Source organism: Fukomys damarensis, unplaced genomic scaffold, assembly GCF_012274545.1.
Source record: "Fukomys damarensis isolate Sample0158 unplaced genomic scaffold, DMR_v1.0_HiC HiC_scaffold_16, whole genome shotgun sequence".
Classification (NCBI taxonomy): Eukaryota; Metazoa; Chordata; class Mammalia; order Rodentia; family Bathyergidae; genus Fukomys; species Fukomys damarensis.
In genome coordinates this window covers 73233815-73241225 of record NW_022900928.1, presented here as the reverse complement: position 1 = coordinate 73241225, position 7411 = coordinate 73233815, and the positions used below count along the sequence as shown (strand labels likewise).

Sequence of the window (7411 nt, the reverse complement as noted above, 5' to 3'; positions counted from 1 at the left end):
AAAAAAAAAAAAAAAAAAAAAAAAGCAGGGTTTTGCTATCTAAGGTTGCTGTGCTGTCAGTTTAAAGATCAGCTGGCCTTAAAAGCTTTCAGAAGGGAAGGAAACTTGCCTGGAAGATTGAAGTGTGTGTTCAAGGACAGAAAAGCATTTCTTACTCTTGGGTGATCCCGGCCTCTGCGATGGTCTTCAGGAGGCTCACTCCCTTCTTCTTACTTCCAGGTGGGCTAGAATCGCTTCCTGGTTGCTACAGCCTGAGCACCTGTGGGAGGGCAGAGCAGCACTCAGCTAGGGCATTGGAGAACCAAGGGGCTCCCAGCTCTGCTTATCCCTACTCTCCCCAGTATATCCTGTTTCCTCTCCATATGTCCCTACCATATTTGCCGTTTGACTCTCCCCAGCACGGTTATAGAGCAGCCCCCTCGCCACCGTCCATTTTGGAGCCCAAAATTTTCCCCTGCTGCTTGCTGCCTGTTTGGATCCTTGACTCCAGGTGTACCTGCAGCCTTGTCCCCCAGCATGCTGTCTTTGCCACTGAGTTCTGGGTGCTGGGAAGACCAGCCGACTTGCTGTTCTGGGACTGGAGCACAAGTCCAAGGGAGGGCCGGAAGCCATGCCTCTTTGGGGGTTGCCGATGAGGAGGCCTGGGCGGGGGTTCTGGAGGGACATGGATGGGATGGGAGATGCAAAGGTGACTAAGGGCCACAGGGAGGAAAAGTCAGGAGGGGACTGGACCAACAGCCGTGAAGGACAACCTGCAGCCTGCAGGTGGCTTTGGCTGAACAACTTATTTATTTAACTTTGGATTAAAGTGAATTAATTTTGCTTCTCAATATCTGAAATGAACCAAGGTGTCTGCACATGGAGGCTGGGTGGTCACGGCTGGATACTCTCCTAAGCAGTCCCATCAGTTTCTCTTAGTGGATGAGTTGTTAATTTGACTCTGGGAGGCTGTACCTGGAGCCAGGGTAGCAGGGTGATGGGGTGGGAGCTGCACTCTCAGGGTAACACTGGGTAGCACCTCCAGCCAGGGGCCCCAGCCCTGCACCAGACAGAGGTAAATACATCTTTAACATTAACAGTTTCTTCCTAGTTAACACCATCTTGGTCTCTCCATAAAAACACATTTGCGCCTCAGTAAGGAATGTAATTAACTAGTGACATGACAACAGGAGGAGCGAAGCAGTAGCCCAGGCTGGGAGCTGCGGTGGGGAAATGGAAAGGTAGACACTTGCAGCAAGGCTCTCCCACCTCCCACATGTGCCCATCTGTGCACAAGCCCTTGCACACGCACCTTGTGCACACTGCTGGGAGGCGGGGGTGGCAAAGAGATGGCACCTGGGATGATGGGGGCTTTGAAGTCCCAGATGCAGGAAAGAGAAGGCCGGGAGAGCGAGGAGGATGGGCCTGCCTAGGGTAAACAAGGGGGCTCATGCATTCCCATTAACAACTTACCCGGTCCTGTATCCTCAACCTGGACTCTTTCCAAGAAGGGAAGGATAAAGATAGAGCCACATTTGCAGGACCCATGCCAAGGAGCCCGAGGACTGGGACCAACCAGAGAGTGGGTGGTTTCATGAGAGCCGAATGACTCCTCTCACTCCCTGCACCCTGCTCTTCCTCGGTGCGATCACATTGGTACACTCTGTGCCAACTCCCATGTCTCTGGCCATACAGGCTGCAAACCCTGGAGACTGTCCGTGTTTTCCCTCCTCTAAGCCCCATGGAATTCTCACTCCCTGTCACTATCACTGTCACTTCTCGTCCCTTTCTAGTCAGGGTGAAGATCGTCTTTCCTCTTTCCCATTTTCAGTGGGTCAACCAAGAGAGGCCCCTGGCCTTGCCAGTCACCACCCCTCTTCGTCCCCACCATCAGCCTCCCAGCACACCGATGCACCACAGCGTCCAAGCCGAGTTTCCCAGACAGGTGACTCCTCCCAGACTCACCAGGGGCCCTGTCCATGCCATGCCAGATGTGCCCAGTGCAGCAGTGAGTACTCGCTGCCCTTCCTGGACTTCACAGCTGGGGCACCACCTTCCCCAGGATTTCCAATTTCCTGGTTCATAGAAGGCACTTAGCAAACATCTCTGGGGTGCATCAGACTGTACACAGCCCTCTGGGAGCCTGCAGCTACCTCAGCTGCCTTTTGGGCTCATCTCCCACCACGCTCCTAAACACGATCGCTCTCTCCACATTCTCTGCACCTCCAATTCTGTATTTCCACCCCACGAGACCCGAGGCCAGTGGTGGCAAACCTACGGCATGTGTGCCACAGATCGCTGTCCCTATCGTTGAAACTCTAAAAGGTTCGCCATCACTGCTGTAGCCCTTCTTCAGTCGTCAACTCAAATACTCTGCAGCTGCCTCTGTGGCCAGCAGTAATGTTTCCTCTTCTGTGTTTCCAAGTTAACAGGCTGTTTGTCCCGTGAAAGGTCTTGTCACATTCTGTCTCATGCTGCAGTCATCTTATATATTTGTCACCTCTTTCCGGTAAGTTTCTCATGGACAGAAACATATATCTGCTTGATTTTTCAGTTTGCAAAGTACCTTTATGCATAATATCTCCTTTAGTTTTAAAACAAACTTTAGGAGAAGGCATTTTAATGTAATCTTTACAAAACAACACATGGTGATTGTAGAAAATAGACAAACAAGAGACTAAAAGTTAGATGCAATCCTACGATACAAAGATGACTACAGCCAATATTGGGAGTGAACTGGTTCTTTCCTGAAAATAGTACCACACTATGTATATACTTCAGTAACCAGCCTTCTATATTCACCAACGTATCATAAAAATCTTTTCACATAAGGGAAATATACACTCTTTCTTTTTTTTTTTTTTTTTTTTTTTTTTTTTTTTTTTTTTTGTTTTTTGAGACATGGTCTCACTACATAGTTGAGACTAACCTGGAACTCACGATGTAGCCCAGGCTGGTCTCAAACTCACAGTGAACGATGTAGCAGGCTGGTCTCAAACTCACAGTGATCCTCCTGCCTCAGCCTCCCAAGTGCTGTGATTACAGACGTGCGCCACCACGCCCAGCTATACACTCTAATTTAATGGCTATATAGCATTGTATTTATGGATGTACTATAATTTTTCAGCCAAATTTTATATGTTAGATTATTTACAGTTTTTACAGTTAGAAAAAAATAATAACCATTCTTGTAGCTAACTTTTGCACCAGACTTGATCATTTTTCTAGGACAAATAGAAATCTATTGGGCACATTTTTAGATTTGGACTGGCCAAATCCAGATTTATTTTAAACAGATTTTACAAATAACACACAGAAAGGTCGCATTCCTTTATATCCTGTTAACAGGATGTGAGAAATGCCTTTTTCTTGCCAGGCCCATTGTTCCCATTTTATATATGTGGACAATGAGGTTTAAGAAAGTCAAGCACAGGTCTTGACTGGGAACATGGCCAGCAAGTGATATCTTCTGACTTTAGATATATTGTCACCCACTCCTGACTTTTTTCTAATATTTCTTTCTTTTTTTTTTTTTTGGTACTGGGGTTTGAACTCAGGACCTTGTGTTTGTGAGGCAGGCAGCAGAATCACTGAGCTAAATCCCCATCCCTGTTCTAATATTTCTTACAAATCCAGAAAGAGCAGTGCTGAGTCAATGTTGGGGTCTTAGAAGGGGAAGGCAGAAGTGGATGTGCCCTGAGCAGTGCTGTGGGCCATTCCTGGGAACTTTGCTAATGTCACTTTCGGGATGTCTGAGGCCAACATGGCAGACTGGCTGTTCAAGGTAGGTTTGTGCTATTCTCTCTTTTCCTTTTCTGGGAAGATGCAAATTGCTTCAGTTCAGCTGTAGCGTATTAAGCATCTACCATGTGTCCAGGCTTGACCATCCAAAGATGACACACACACCACACACACACACACACACCGGTTCTCCTTGTCTTCAAGGGGCTCATAGTCAAGTGCGGAAGACAGCTAGAGAAGAAGTCATTGTCACCTCCAAGTGTAAATGATGCTGTTCTTGGCACTTGACTTCACCATCCCCTCCTTTGGGAAAGCCTACAGTGGAGGGTGGGGAGCAGGGTCAGGTTCAGTGCTGGGGAAGGGAGGAAGCCCTGTCTGCTTTTTGTATCCCCTTCAGCTTCTGTATCTCATCATACCCTTTCTGGCCCTGCAGGCCCAGAGGTGCCCCACCCAAGTCCTGCAGCAGTGAGGTGCTCCTCCTCTTTCTCCTCTGGCCACACCTCTTCCCAACCCAACCCCTGAGACTGCACGGAGGAACTGGACTCCTGGAGAGGAATCACACCAGTGTCAAAGAGAAGTCAGCTGGCTTCCCACCCAGGGATTAATAAAATGCACATCAGCAAGAAGAAGGACGATCAGAGGTGACACCAGCGTGCCCCATGCGGGGTGCTGCTTCAGGGCTACAATCTACCTGGGTTTCTCCTTTCCTGGAACTGACAGCCAGCTAGTTCTACTTGTTTCCCTACTGCCTGGAGAAAGCTTCGAGGCAGAAATTTTGCCTGTAATCTCCTTTCTGTCGCTGCCAGCAATTCTTCTGAGCAGGAGAGTGACTCTCATGTCAGAAAGCATGGGGGAGAATGAAAGACAGTCTGGGGCTGGCAAGGAGAAAGAAACTGCTGATAGGTGGTGGCTATCCTTCCTAACCCAGCGCTCCTCTGGGAGCCACCCTGCCTGGCCCTGGAAGAGGGCATCTTGTGCACTTTCTTATACCAGTGGCAGAGAGCCTAGCACATCCTGTGCATCACTGCATCCTCTGAGGTCTATGAGGGAGCCTGCAAAAATATTGCCCAATCCTGGGCTGGGAATGAGCCCCACCAGCAGACATCGTAATAGGCAGGGCCAGGACATAGAGGCAGAGAAAGACGCAAAGAAACTTGACCCTGTGTGACTTGATGTGACAGTTCAGATGTTTAGGGAACAAGGAAGGAAGCAAGTGCTTCAGGCTGAAAATAATGCTCCTTGGGTCCCCCCTCCTTCCACAAGAAATGTCTCTACTCTATCTCTTTAGTTTCCATTAGGCTCCTTTCTGCCTGCCAAAGTTCATTTTACCTGGGCACCCTCTCATGGGGATTCACAGGATTCTTCAGGAAATGCCTTCATCTCTTCTGCCAACTTATCCTAGGACCATTTGCAGACAAGTAGGACAGATTCTAGAATCTCTGGCCAGAGGCCCAAACCAAAGGCCTTAAAAACAAAAACAAAAACAAAAACAAACAAACAAACAAACAAACTCTAGGGGAGATGCTCTACCCTGGGATTTATCCCAGGGGCAAAAAGCACCAAGGTCCTTTCCCTGGTTGGCCCAAGAGCCTTTTGAAAGGGTCTGTCCTCACTCTGGAGCCCACCCAAGGGCTTTTTCTTCTGCAGGTGCAGCAATGGCAGTGTGGTTTGCCTTTAAGGACCCTCCAGCTCTTCCCAAGGCAGATATCTCTTGAGAGTCTTTAGCCTCCTCCCACCCCTGCTGGGGTGAGCAAGCTAAGGAGGCCAGCTAGTGCCAATTCTGCCTGCCACAAGTGTATTCTGTGACCTTGGACCTTCCCGGTCTGAATTCTGTTCCATTATCACCCTTATCACTGACCTTCATCACTGTCATCTGTAAACAAGAAGCTGGGTCCAACAGGGTGACATTCTCCCATTCTGTTCTGTGAGGACACTTCATGAGCTACTGAACTCAACTGTCGTCCCGGAGAGAGGCTCTTGAGAGGCTAAAATAGCCCACAGACTTGTTTTCACAGTTTCTTCCCTATGTGGAAGCCTACAACAGCTTGCCAGGGCCCAAAAAAACAAATTTCTTAGCCTCTGTGCTTGTCCTTCATAACCATCCTTGACCTTCATCTCTTACCTAATCACCTGCTGCTTTTGAATCTGAATCTCTTCTCCTATAGTCAAGCTGCCACTGTCCCAACACCAAGTGCACACCCAGTCTGAGTCTCTGTCCCCCTTCTGGAGGACCGGATGCTCACCCCTCCTCTTGGCATCCACTTCCTACCCACCCCAAAGGCCAGCTATATTCCTACCTCTCTGCAGATGAAAGATCTGCCTCTGTGTCTCCACTTTATGGGCCTTAATCTCACTCTCTTTTCCGAACTTCTGCTCTTTGTGTTAAAACAAGTCTCCTCAATGGCATCACAAACTTTTGAGAATGACCTGTGTCTCTATTTCTCTTATTCCCTCCATATATACATAGGTTAGTACTGTGCCCACAAAGATCATCAGAAGTATCCATGTCACTTGGAGAGGAGCCATTACTAGAAAATATTAACTCAGATCAACGTGAATCACTTTAGTCAAGAGTTTTCCTATTTATTTATTATATTCATAGCCAAAGGCTTTACAATTCTCCATAATTCAATACTTCATATGCCCCTGAGTTGAAAGCATTTGCCTGAACTGTGGATTACTTCATATGCTTCCTGCACTAATCTTAAGTGAATGTGGGAGAGATTATACAGTGGAGTGAGATCAAACTGGGATTCAGATGCCAGGTCTATCTATGCCTCAGTGTGTGATCTCTGTAAGTCTCACAGTGATTGTTTTCCTATTTGTGTAAAATGGGAACAGTGATACCTAATTCACAAGGGCTTTCTTAGGATTTTATACTGTACCACAAACACAATGTGCTCATTGTAGACAGTAAAGGGCCTTGCAGTGACATAGATTAAGCTTTAATAGATGGTGACTATTATCATTCATGATAATAGTGCTAGTAATAGTATGTTTAGATCTTACTTAGTAAAACCCCAATCCTTCAAGATTCAGCTCTCCAAAGTTTCCTTTCTCAAGGCCAGCCTTCCCGATAAAAGGCTGGGAATCCTCTCTTCTCTGTTCACCCAACAACTTGGACCATCATCTAAAATAAAGCCCAAAGTTCTCAGCCATATCATGGAATTATTACCATTTGTTCTTATACGTGTCCTTCTGTGAAGCTCTGAGCTTCCGGAGCCAAGGACTAAGTATCCTCTACTTTGCTTCCGTCTCTGGACTACTCAATGAGTGTTTATGAAACGGAGGGGAAGGATAAGCAGGGATGGCGAAAGCAGTTAAGAGAAATGGCTAGAGTTCAACCAGATGCAGATTTTCTCTCTCTGGAGAAATAGGTTAGGAGGACTGGGAAATTATCAGGGAAAGTGACTGTGCCTTTGAACTCAACCAGCATCAGTCTCCAACTTCAAAGAAGTCCTTTACGCCCTGGGGGATTTTCTCCCTGCGGGGGGGAATTCTCAGTCCCTCCGGAAGACTCTGACCTTGAAAATCTGCCAAGCTCTGCCTGTTACCACCCTCCTTCAGCCCAGTCTCTCTCTCCCACTCTTCCCTGCCATTCCTTTCCCTAGCAGTCAGGACTGGCCCCACCCCACCCCCTGTTCCCTCTCTCTCTCTCTCTCTCTCTCTCTCTCTCTCTCTCTCTCTCTCT

The 7411-nt window shown here is 47.7% G+C and overlaps 1 protein-coding gene across 3 annotated transcripts in view; it reads right to left on the bottom strand.

Annotated features, from left to right (window-relative positions):
* The window catches only part of Pknox2 (PBX/knotted 1 homeobox 2), a 196603-nt gene that overhangs the window by 98651 nt on the left and 90541 nt on the right, over positions 1 to 7411 (bottom strand). For 2 of the 3 annotated variants that reach the window (XM_010628693.3, XM_010628691.3), the window contains one exon: positions 156 to 259. The gene's annotated coding sequence lies outside the window, so the exon portion shown is untranslated. Of the gene's footprint in view, positions 1 to 109; positions 260 to 7411 lie in introns of all 3 variants that reach the window. The other variant, XM_010628692.3, reaches the window with a different exon arrangement.